The sequence below is a fragment of the Lactuca virosa genome, chromosome 4 (assembly GCF_052849685.1).
Source record: "Lactuca virosa cultivar CGN04683 chromosome 4, Lactuca_virosa_CGN04683_v6, whole genome shotgun sequence".
NCBI lineage: Eukaryota > Viridiplantae > Streptophyta > Magnoliopsida > Asterales > Asteraceae > Lactuca > Lactuca virosa.
Genome location: NC_136429.1, coordinates 42,738,958 through 42,751,274, shown reverse-complemented (window position 1 = coordinate 42,751,274; position 12,317 = coordinate 42,738,958).

Genomic DNA, 12,317 nt, shown 5'->3' with positions numbered 1-12,317 from the left:
ATATGTGGACGACATCATCTTTGGATCAACTGATCAAGAAATGGTGAATGAATTTGCCAAGCTCATGACCAACAAGTTCAAAATGAGCATGAATAGAGAGATTAACTTCTTTCTAGGGCTTCAAGTGAAACAAGTTCCGCAAGGGATATTCATTCATCAAGAGAAATACACCACCGAACTGTTAAAGAAATATTCTATGGACAATTGTTCTTCGGCTAAGGTCCCCATGGCCTTCGGTTATAAGATCTCTGATGATCCTTCAGGAGAACTTGTGGATCACAAGATTTATAGAGGTATCATTGGCTCTCTAATGTACCTCACCGCAAGCCGACCAGACATTGTCTTTGCAACTGGTGTATGTGCAAGGTATCAGGCTGACTCGAAAGTGTCACATATGACCGCAACCAAACAGATACTACGGTACCTGAAAGGAAGCAAATCTCTTGGTCTATGGTACCCCGCAGGCAATGACTTCAGCCTGCAAGCTTTCACAGATGCGGATCACGCCGGATGCAGATTAGACCACAAAAGTACCTCAAGAGGATGTCAATTTTTGGGTGGAAGACTCGTCAGCTGGTCTTCAAGGAAACAAAGTTGTGTATCTCTGTCTACCGCAGAAGCTGAATATGTGGTCGCAGCCAGCTGTTGTTCACAAGTCCTATGGATGAAGACACAACTTATGGACTACAGATACAGAATGTTGCGGATACCGATATATTGTGACTCTGAAAGTGCTATTGCTATTTCTCATAATCCTATTCAGCACTCAAAGACTAAGCATATTGAACTACAGTATCATTTCATCAAAGACCACATCTTGAAAGGTAACATTGAACTCATCTTTGTCTATACTCATGAAGAGATTGCTGATGTGTTCACAAAAGCGCTCGACTCCACAAAACTTAACACCTTCCTGCAAATGTTAGGAATGATGAATCCCGACCAGCAATTCTTCTTGAATTGATAAATACCGCAGACCATCCTTGGTCTCCGTTGCGGTTCTAACTGAAAGTTACTTATGATAGATGGTTTTGGTACCGCAGTCTAGGTACCGCAACCATATATCATACTTATTTTTCATGGGTCCTTATTGTTTGTTATTACTAACCTTTTGTACAAGTGCTCTCCTCAGTTTCTTCTACTACAGTCATACATATACCCATCCGCAATGACATTTGTTCATCCGCAATGACATTTGACATTTGTTCATCCGCAATGACACTTGGTCATCCGCAATAAAGTTTCCATCCGCAATCACGTTGATAATTTCTCAACTGTTTCATCTACCCTTGAATCTTTGTGTGTTATTTAATGATCCTTCATTAAATAAAACATTAAATAACAAAAAAAACATTCCTTTGAGAAACTGTCTCATTCTCTTTCTGAATAAACCTTGTGTCAGACCTATTTTTAGGTATGATGACAAAAAGAACGTTTTTCCATAATCACATCCTTAATTTGTCTTTTCCGCTTACCCAGAACGTCCCATCCGTTACAACTTCCTTTCCCCTCACCACTCTATCACCTGACGTGTTGATGCACGTCTGACATTTCATTAAATGCAAATCCCTTTTTTTTGGCTAAAATCTCAAAAACCTTTTTAAACCGTTTCATAATTATGTGGCTGAGATTTATTTGTCAATTCAAAAGATTCCCCCCAAACGACCATTTAGCTTATCCTTTCTTTTTACCTAGGGTAAAAACAGTTACCGTTCCAATTCACCACCTATATAAACCCTTCGTCTTCCCCAAAATCACTTTACGCTTTCTGAACATTGAATCTTTTCTCTCAAATCCTTCAAGAACTCTATTTCTCTACTCATTCTCTCAATCTTCAACAATGGTGAAATCCGGTGTCTCCAAGAAACAGTCAAAGGCGTTTGGATCAGTGAACCCCACTGGTTCAGAATCTGCTTCACGACAACTCACACCCACGATCGCGTCAAGCAACTTCAGAGCGGTGTTCGAAGATCATCCCTCCTACAATGCCCCGATCAAGCTGATGATCAAGTTCCTGAAGAATCACCCCCTGTTTGGCCCATTTGATGCTTTCACGGATATGGTCCCAATCTCAACCCTTTTCAAATGTGCATTCTCCGCTTATCGCCCAATCGAAAACCCCGAAGAAGTTCATCTTAACCTAGTTAATGATTCTTTGGTCATTCTGTCCAAGGAAAAGTTTCTTTCTGCCATAAATCTCCTTGTTCATCCCTCCATCAAGATTTTCACCCCCTCCATGACAGACGTCACTTCTGCTCTTTATCAAATGGGATACCAGAAGAAGATTAAGGGGATTGGGGAATTCAAGAAAAACCAATTGCCTGCGGTGTGGCAATTCGTTTGCCACTTCGTCATCCGCAGTCTATCCGGCAGAACCGGAGGCACATACAATATGGGACTGAAGCTTCTAGAGTTGGTATGGAGCATATTCACAGGACACGATGTAAACTACGGGCAGATCCTATGGGACGACTTTCTAGAATACATTCCCAATGAGAACCCAAGGGAAAACCCAACCGAGCTCACCTTTGCAAGGTTCTGGTCACTCTGCATCTCAGACCTTTATGCGGATGCAGGAATCGACATGGGTAGTGACATCAATTTCTTTGTCACTAAGGATCTTAAAAGGTACAATCCATCTTCTGATCAATCTATTTTTGGACCAATTAGAAAACTTTCCACCCATATTCTTTCTACTCTGGGTCTTGAGACTGCTGATGTCTCAGACCGTATTGAGGCTACGGAAGGTATTCCTCAATACCCTCCTACCTCGCCTCTTCAGAACCCATCCGCAATCATTAACCCTGAAGGTACCGCAGTCCCTTCTTCCACTACTCTCTCTAATCTTTCTCAAAGAAGAAAGCAATTGGCCACCAAGAAGAAACAAAGAACTCCCACGAAGGATGCTCCCAAACGAACCGCACCCACCAAGAAACAGAAAATCAAACCCACCGCAACCACACCTGATAGTGATTCTGATGAGGATAGGCAACCAATTGCTATCCTTAAGAAAAGAAAAACAGATACCTCTGGCCAAATGCGTGACCGGACCGATACTGAAGCCTCTCAAAAGGCTCCGGTAGTCCTTTGGGTGGCCGCAGACACATTCATCACTACCATCATTTTCCAATCAGACTCAGAAAGTGAGTCTGATTCACAACATCGTGGAGACTCCCCTCCAGTTCACTCCCAAGAGGATGACACTGGTGCACGCCCTAAGGTCTCCAGGGTTTCCCGACTGCATTTCTTTTCCCCTGAGGAGTTGCACTCCATCCTTTTGAATGTCACCCATACACTACAAACACCTTCCCAACCGCAGGGCACTTTTTCCGCCCATGCCAGAACTGAGCCGAGGCCAAACTTGACCACGGGTCAAGGAGACCAAGGAAGCTCAGGAAATCCTACTCTGCTTACAACCGCAACCAGAAGACACCCCATGGCCGCAGTCTCTGATCGAACGAATAGAGCGCTTGGAAACGCGTGAGCGCTTGGCTGCTGAGAGAATTTCTCTCAAAGTTGAAATGGGGATCCGGTCCCTTGATAACAACCGTAAAGCAGATCACAAGGACTTTATGGCTGCTGCGGAACGCCTCATCTCTGAGGTGACCGCAATCAAGAAAGATCTCCAAGCAGCCATTGCGGATCAAGCCACTCAGTCTCAAAAACTGATAGATGAGACTCACACTGCGTATGAGTCCACTATCTCAGTTCTTCAAGCCACCATAAACAGAGTGCAACGATCCCTGTCCTCCAACTTCCACGGTCCTGAAATCCTTCAACTCACCAAAGAGATTCACAGGCTGCTCTTCAACCCCTCCATCCCCAACAATCAACAATTGGCAGAAGCCCTCAAAGCTCAATTCCAAGAAGTCAATGCCAAGGTTGATGGCCTTAAACAATGGCTTGAGGAAGCTCCTCCGTTGCATTCCTCAAGAGGGGGAAGTGAAGAAGAAGAAGTCCATCACTCCGATCAATCAATCTCTCAACATCAGAGCCCCCCCATCATCACAGAAAAAATTCCTACACCGCAACCATCTCACCATACTCCACCTCCTCATACTTCACCACAAAAGGAGAACACTCCTAACAAGCCAGAGACCCCTCCTCACTTTAAAAATCTGGTGGAGCATATGTCCTCTCAAAGCTCAACTGACTCTCCTGCCACCACCCAAAGGAAGAAAGATTGGAAGGCAGCCAAACTGGCTGAGCTAATATGGAGAGAATGCGATTTTGACACGGTCATGGACGAATCCTTGATCAACTCTTGGATCAATCCTCACCGCAGACTGCTGGATGAAGATTACAGACCTCACCTCACATATGCTGAACCTCGTTCGGACGGCTACTGGGATGTTCCAATCTCCCCAAATGCTAAGTACTTCACAGTTTTCGAGCCATTCGACCGCAGCCTTCCAGACCACAAGAGACTGCCAATGGAATTCGAGAGACTTAGTCTTTTCTATGCTAAGCATGCCTCTCCCATTGAGATAATATGGTCTAACGATAGACCATCCGCAGTCAAGAACTACAAACTTCGGAAGTTCATGAAGGCTGACTTCATCCAGTACACCCTCACCAGAAGAGAACATGACTACGTCCGCACCCAAGCTGACTTCCCTTGCATGAATCCGGAAGAAGTCTTTCTCATTGCTAAGGTGTTTCAGAACAAGTCAGAAAAGCACCCGAAAATGAAGATTGCGCTTGAAAGGGCCAATACCTTTTTGAAGGAAAGTGTGTGCGATTTTGCCAAAATCGACGCAGACATCTACCCCACTATTGCCAAGAAGTTTGATCTACCACCTCTCGATCCTACACCGATGCCTACCGAAGGTTATGAAGAAAGATCCTTAGGTGCAACCAACTTTCCTGAACTTGGAGTCATTTTCAAAAGGAAGATCGATAATGTCAAATACTTCATTCCAATGACTGCCATGCATCACCTCACCAAGAAGCAACTTGACATCTGCCGAACCGCAGTTGAAAGATCGAAGCACACTACCGTAGAAGTCAAGTTCGAGATCTTAAGAAGAATCATCTGGCTGGAAAACATCAGGAAGTTTTGGTGGATCCTGATCAAGTTTCTCAAATTTGATAACTGATCAGAAGTTAAAGAGGTCACTTAGGAGGAAATTGTTGAATCATAAAAAGTGACCCTCTTGAACTACAACTACCGCAACCTCTTCAGCTACCGCAGCCATCCAGCACCCGCAGTCAACTTCTTCATCAGCAACCACAACTGGAGTCTCTTCCTACCGCAGTCACTTAACTAGATTACTTTACTTGTCTTTTATTGTAACACTCTCTTTTGTAACATCGAGTTACCAATTAGTCTTCACACTGTCAATGTAAAACCAACTCATAATTATCTGTCACACCCCCAAACCGGAACTGCAGAAACGTTCAGGGGTGGATGACGTTATATGTAGTATCACAACAATTGCATCATAGTAATCATAGTAAATAAAACCATTACATTGGATATATATATAAAAAGTAGTTACATCTGTTTGATTTGAATTCATATACATCAAAAGTATAACAAATGTGAAAGATGTGACTCTATACGCTTTGTCTTCTCCAAAAAATGCGGAAGGTACCTGTCTACTGATTTCCTGAGAATACAAGTGGTTTTGAAAAGAGTATCAGCATTAAGCTGGTGAGTTCATAAGTATATTTTTGTAGTGAAAATCTGTCATTGAATCCTATAAAAATGTTTGTATGCTTCGCAAGAAAATCCAATATTTTCTAACATATATGTTTGTTACTGTGTTCTGTAGTAATGTGTGATGTATTAGTTCGCATGTCTGGTTATCACCAACTGTATTGTATAACATTGTTTTGAATGAAAAACCCTTTGTATGAAAACCCTGGCTATTACCAGTAATGTATAGAATGTTCTGTTTGAAAACCCTGGTTACTACCAGTCTGTATAGAATGCTCTGTTTGAAAACCCTGGTTACTACCAGTCTGCATAGAATGCTCTATTTGAAAACCCTGGTTACCACCAGTATGTGTAACAGTTTTATTACTTAAAATAAAACCATGTATTCTATCCCCTGGAATCCTCCAGTAATGTATAGTAGTTCTATTAATTAAAATAAAACTAATGAAGAATGAAATCCCTTAAAACAAAGCTTAGTTTATACTATTGTGAGTCGTGTAACCATGCTTGATATGACTGATGACCTCAACGACGCTCTTCAGGCGTCGTACGGTATGATATTTGTCACCCCAGACATGCCTGCCTAACTATAGCTAGCAGTTTAGGTGTGAGATTGTCAGTCCCGAATAGATCTATTCATAAATCTCACGCTCTCCCTCCAGGAGACTCTGGTTACACTAAAATGTTGAGGGTTTTACCAGTACCCCGAAGGGTACAAATGAAGAGTTGTCTCACAATCCTGTATTAACTAGTTTACGTGTGGTTCTGTATGGTTCTTTTGTATTTGAATCCGTGTGTATACTTTAAAGGGTAATAATTATACTTAAATTACTATTTAATGTTGTACTCTTGAAGTCCGAATGTAGTAATGTATTTCATAAACTAAATCTGTCATAGTTTATATGTTTTGCAATGTATAACTCTGAATTCATAAAACTGTGTATTGAAAACCCAAAACTATACATATTATAGTTTGCATGTATGTTGTGTACTTGGTTCGTGTATTGATCTGAAAACTATGCAATTATGATTGTACGTCGAAAACGTCCCTTATGCTCAGCATGTTACAAAAGGGATAAAATATCTAAATATTTTATAAAACATGGAAATCTTTTGGTTGTATCAATTGCATAAGTTTTAAACCTGTTGAAATTCTTTTGTACAAGTTCACAAAATCATTTGTGTTTGGCTTGTATTCCCCCCCCCACTGAAAACCTTAAAATTAGTAAAAGCATAGGGGTATGAACTCACTGTAAGTTGTGGAAAGTGTCAGACACGAAACTGTGAATGAAGAACCTCGGTTGTTGGTGTACGCGGCACTTAACGGAATCCTAATAATAATAAAATACATATATGTATATTATTAACGAAACCATTATTTATAGTGTTGGAAACACACTTGCTTTTGGGTTAGGAATGTTACCGGGACTTGATTGAATCTGGGAAAGAGGGTTTTCAGCCAAGTTCACCACTTAGGGAGAGTTTACGGCCGTGAAGGGGGTTTATGGCCATGAACTGTTCTCGGCCGTGAACAGCCCCTTGAATGGTTTATGGCAGTGAACGATGTACTTGAAGGAAATATGAACTTTTGAAGGGTGTACGGCCATAAATGGTTTGCGGACCTTGAAGGTTTGAAGACTTGAAGGGTGTACGACCGTAAACTCAAAAACAACGATGTTAGATTCGATGACAAATGCGCTTTAGTTGCTCCAAAACAACCTCCAAAGGCGATTCTTGATGATTTTCGGAAGAAAAGAGGGTGTTTTGGGTGTTTACGGTTGATAGAATTAGAGAGCGAATGGGGGAGTTTTCGGCCAGAAAGGTTCAAATGAAGGTGGGAGTCCCGTATTTATAGGTTGGGTGTATGGTCGGTGGTGGGGGCCACCAGTCGCTGGCCGTAAACGGGTTTACGACCCTAAACATCACTCAGGCTGAAAGCTATTGATTTTTCCATGGAAACTCGGGTTTTTCGCGTGATTTTGGTTCCGAATCGTATATAAAATTCAATTATATAACTAAATGATTTTCCAAACCAAAGGAATTTGACGGAACTCGATAAAATTCAAATTTTATTAACGGAAATCGGCTAACGGTAACGGAAAAAGGTTCGGGTTGTCACATCATCCTCCCGTTAGAAGTAATTTCGTCCCGAAATTCAAAAATAGAATACAAATCATGGACTCGGAAAAAAATGAGGATACTTCTGTTGCATTGAATCTTCGCGCTCCCACGTGAATTCAGGTCCCCGCTTGGCATTCCAGCGAACCTTCACTATCGGTATGCAACTTTGTTTCGTTCGTTCGATTTCCCGGTCCATGATTTCGACTGGTTCTTCCACGAAATTGAGGTTCTCATTGATCTCGATCTCATCAAGAGGGATCACTAACGTTTCGTCAGATAAACACTTTTTAAGGTTTGACACGTGCAAGACATGATGAATGTTGCTAAGTTCTCGGGGTAAATCAAGTTTGTATGCTACGGGACCGATCCTTGCGATGATCTCGAATGGTCCTACGTATCTTGGATTCAACTTTCCACGCTTTCCAAAGTGTACCATGCCTTTCCAGGGTGAGACCTTCAAAAGAACACGGTCACCAACCTGGAATTCCAAGGGTTTTCGTCTCTTATCGGCGTAGCTCTTTTGTCTATCTCTTGAAGCTTTCAGTCGTTCCCGGATTTGTACGATCTTTTCTGTGGTTTCTCGGATGATTTCTGGGCCTGTGAGAGTGCTATCGGGGACTTGACCTTTAGCTAGCTACGTGTCACCCACCTCAGCCCAGCACAGAGGGGATCTGCACTTACGGCCATAGAGGGCTTCAAATGGCGCAACCTTGATACTGGTGTGATAGCTGTTGTTGTAAGAGAATTCAACTAGCGGTAAGTGGGTATCCCACGACTTACCAAAGTCTATAACACACGCTTTCAGCATGTCTTCTAGGGTTTGAATGGTTCTCTCACTCTGCCCGTTTGTATGTGGATGGTAAGTTGTGCTCATATCCAGCTTAGTTCCAAGAGCCTTCTGCAGTGACTGCCAAAATCTCGAGGTGTACCTGCTATCCCGATCAGAGATAATGGACAAAGGCACACCATGCAGACGAACTATCTCTTGGATGTAGATTCGTGTTAGTCTCTCCGTCTTGAATGTTTCTTTGATTGGAAGGAAGTGGGCGGATTTGGTCAATCGGTCGACAATTACCGAGATGGCATCGTCCCCACTCGGAGACTTGGGCAACTTAGTGATGAAATCCATCGTAATCCTTTCCCACTTCCACTCAGGAATTTCTGGCTGCTGAAGTAGACCTGAGGGCTTTTGATATTCCACCTTCACCTTGGCACAAGTCAGGCACTTGCCCACGAAGGTAGCGATCTCTACTTTCATGTTCGGCCACCAATAGAGCTTTTTGAGATCCAGATACATCTTATCCGAACCTGGGTGAACAGAGTATCTAGTATTGTGAGCTTCGTTCATGACAACCTCCTTGTACCCGCCGAACTTTGGGGTCCAGATCCGGTTCATGAAATAGTAAACTCCGTCTCCCTTGATCTCTAGGTTCTTTTCCATTCCCCTCAATGCTTCATCCGACATGTTCTCTGGTTTTAAGGCTTCCAGCTGAGCCTCTCTGATTTGAGCATACAGATGGGAATGGATGGTCATTGTCAGTGCCTTCACTCTACGACCTGAATACTCTTTCCGGCTGAGGGCATCCGCTACCACAATGGCCTTGCCGGGATGATAGCATATCTCGCACTCATAATCACTGAGTAGCTCTACCCATCGTCCTTGCCTCATGTTCAACTCTTTCTGATCGAAGATACGTTGTAGGCTCTTATGGTCGGTGAAGACAGTACCCTTGGTTCCGTATAGATAATGTCTCCAAATCTTTAACGCAAAGACCACTGCTCCCAAATACAAATCGTGAGTTGTATAATTGACCTCGTGTGCTTTCAACTGTCTCGAAGCATAGGCAATAACCTTTCCTCGCTGCATAAGCACATAGCCTAGGCCCTGATTGGATGCATCACAGTAGACTACGAAAGTTCTCAGTCCCTTCTGGTATAGACAAGATAGGTGTGCTACATAGAGCCTGCTTCAAGGTTTGGAACGCAGTGTCTTGCTTTTCTCCCCAACTAAAGTGTACACCTTTCTGCGTCAAGGTGGTTAAAGGCTTAGCGATCCTGGTTAAATTCTGGATAAACCTGCGATAATAGCCAGTGAGACCCAAGAATTGACAAATTTTTGTGGGTGTCTTCGGTGCTGACCAATTCTCAATCGCTTTGATTTTGGAAGGGTCCACGTGTATGCCTTCCTCGCTAACCACGTGACCAAGGAAGGTTACTCTTCTGATCCAAAATTCACTGTTAAAGAATTTTGCATATAGTTTCTCCGCCCTTAGAGTTTCTAGCACTAGCCTCAAGTGTTGTCTGTGATCTTCCTCACTTCGAGAGTAGACAAGTATATCATCGATGAATACTATCACAAACTTGTCTAGGAAAGGGAGGCACACCCGATTCATCAGGTCCATTAATACCGCAGGTGCGTTGGTTAGACCAAAGGGCATTACTACAAACTCGTAGTGGCCATAACGAGTTCAGAATGCTGTCTTGGGAACATCACTCTTATGAACTCGCAACTGTTGGTACCCTGATCTCAGGTCTATCTTTGAGAAATATCCGGCTGCTTGGAGTTGATCGAAGAGGTCGTCGATTCTGGGTAGGGGATAACGGTTTTTGATAGTAAGGTTGTTCAGTTCACGATAATCTATGCACATCCGAAAGGATCCATCTTTCTTTTTCACAAACAAGACCGGGGCTCCCCCGGGTGAGGAACTTGGTCTGATGAATCCCTTGCTGAGCAGTTCATTGAGCTGGCTGGATAACTCTTGCATTTCTGTCGGCGCTAGACGATATGGAGATTTAGCTACAGGAGTAGCTCCGGGGATTAAGTTGATACGAAACTCAACTTGGCGCTCGGGAGGGATTCTGGGAAGATCTTCGGGGAAGACATCAGGAAAATTGCAGACTTCAGGGATGCTCTCGAGGTCTTTAACTTCCTGCTTTTCGTTAACGACATGGGATAGGAATGCATGGCACTCCTTTTTCGCAGATACTTCTGGGCTTTGATGCATGAAATTATATGAAGGTTTGAGCTGAGTTTATCACCGTAAATAACGAGGGCTTTGCCAGATGGCAGCCTATATATAGGTCGTTAGTGCTCTCTTTATTTCTGTTAGCCTTCTCGACGGTAAATGTTTCGGTTAAACGTTGGGATTTATGCTTGAGAAGATGCTTAAATTCATGACTAACAAAATTGCTCTCCGCACCAGAGTCGAAAAGAATGCATGCATAAGAGTTGTCGAGGAGGAACGTACCCGTAACAACGGCGGGATCAGCAACTGGTTCCTCCTGGCCCATTGCTAGCACTCTCCCTGTGTTGCTAGCCGTTTTTACCTTGGGGAAATTCCTCTTGAAGTGCCCGATCTCCCCACAGCCATAACAGGCTTGACCAATGCCCGCTCCAGAAGCCTGATTGGTTGGTTGGGCTGGTGCCTTGCAAAATCGAGCTGTGTGCCCCTTCTTGCCACAACTGTTGCATTGCAAATCACGGAAGGGTCCGTGATGATGAAAGTTGCACTTGTCACACCTTGGAAGAGTACCAGCATACCTACTGGAAGGTGCTTGAGCTGTAGGAACAGTGGAAGGAGTGGTATCAGCATGAACTACCACTACTTGTTTGCGAAGACTGGCCCTTTCGCTTGTTCCAAAACAACACGATAAATCAAACGAGTGTCGAATAATTAAACTCCTCCACCTCAGAAGAATTCAATGAGAATTGCTACTGTAGAGGTGTGCTAGGGTTACAGTACAAGATCTATAAAATAATAATCAAGAAGCGTTATCAATATAATGCATGCATGCACTATATATATTAAACCCTAAAAACAAAACATGGCTGGATAGGCAGAGACCGAGTATACAAATGGACCTAAGAGCTAAGACCAATGACGTAACCTATTAGACTCAAAAATCTCCACCTTTTCGTCAATTGGGGCGAGAGATCAAGTTGGTTGAGCAAGAGTTCTTTTCTTCACCTTCTTGAATAACTTCGGTATGATAGCAAGAAGAGTTTGGCGAAAAGAAATGTACCACCGAAGCATATCTGTAAAGTTATGCTTATCATTCTCACTGTTCTGTTTACACCTGTGTATAATGTCAAGAATGTGCTCCAAACATGTAGTGGAGAACAGGTGTTTATTGTCAAGAGCGAACACAAAGTTTTGACCTTCGCCTCGAGTGAACATAACGGTGTGATATTTTGAATGAATTTTGCCCATCTGCATTCTGTTCACATCGCCAATCTTCCCAATCGGTTTGATAGTTGGCTTCCTCCTTAAAATGTTTTCAATCTCCTGATCCATCTTTGCAACCTCAATGATGTAAGAGGCTAACATTCTCTTGATGTGATCAATAATCGGCTCATACTGCTGTTGATCAGTCAACAAAATGTTGTGGAGAAGGATCCAATTAAGTGGATTCAGATTCGGTAGATCGGCCAATGAGATCATATGGACCGAATTGTCTGATCCTTGGGTCACTTTGAATTTGACATTTAAAAACGAACCCGCAGGAGTCGGTTTCATTACCTTAATTGATGTAA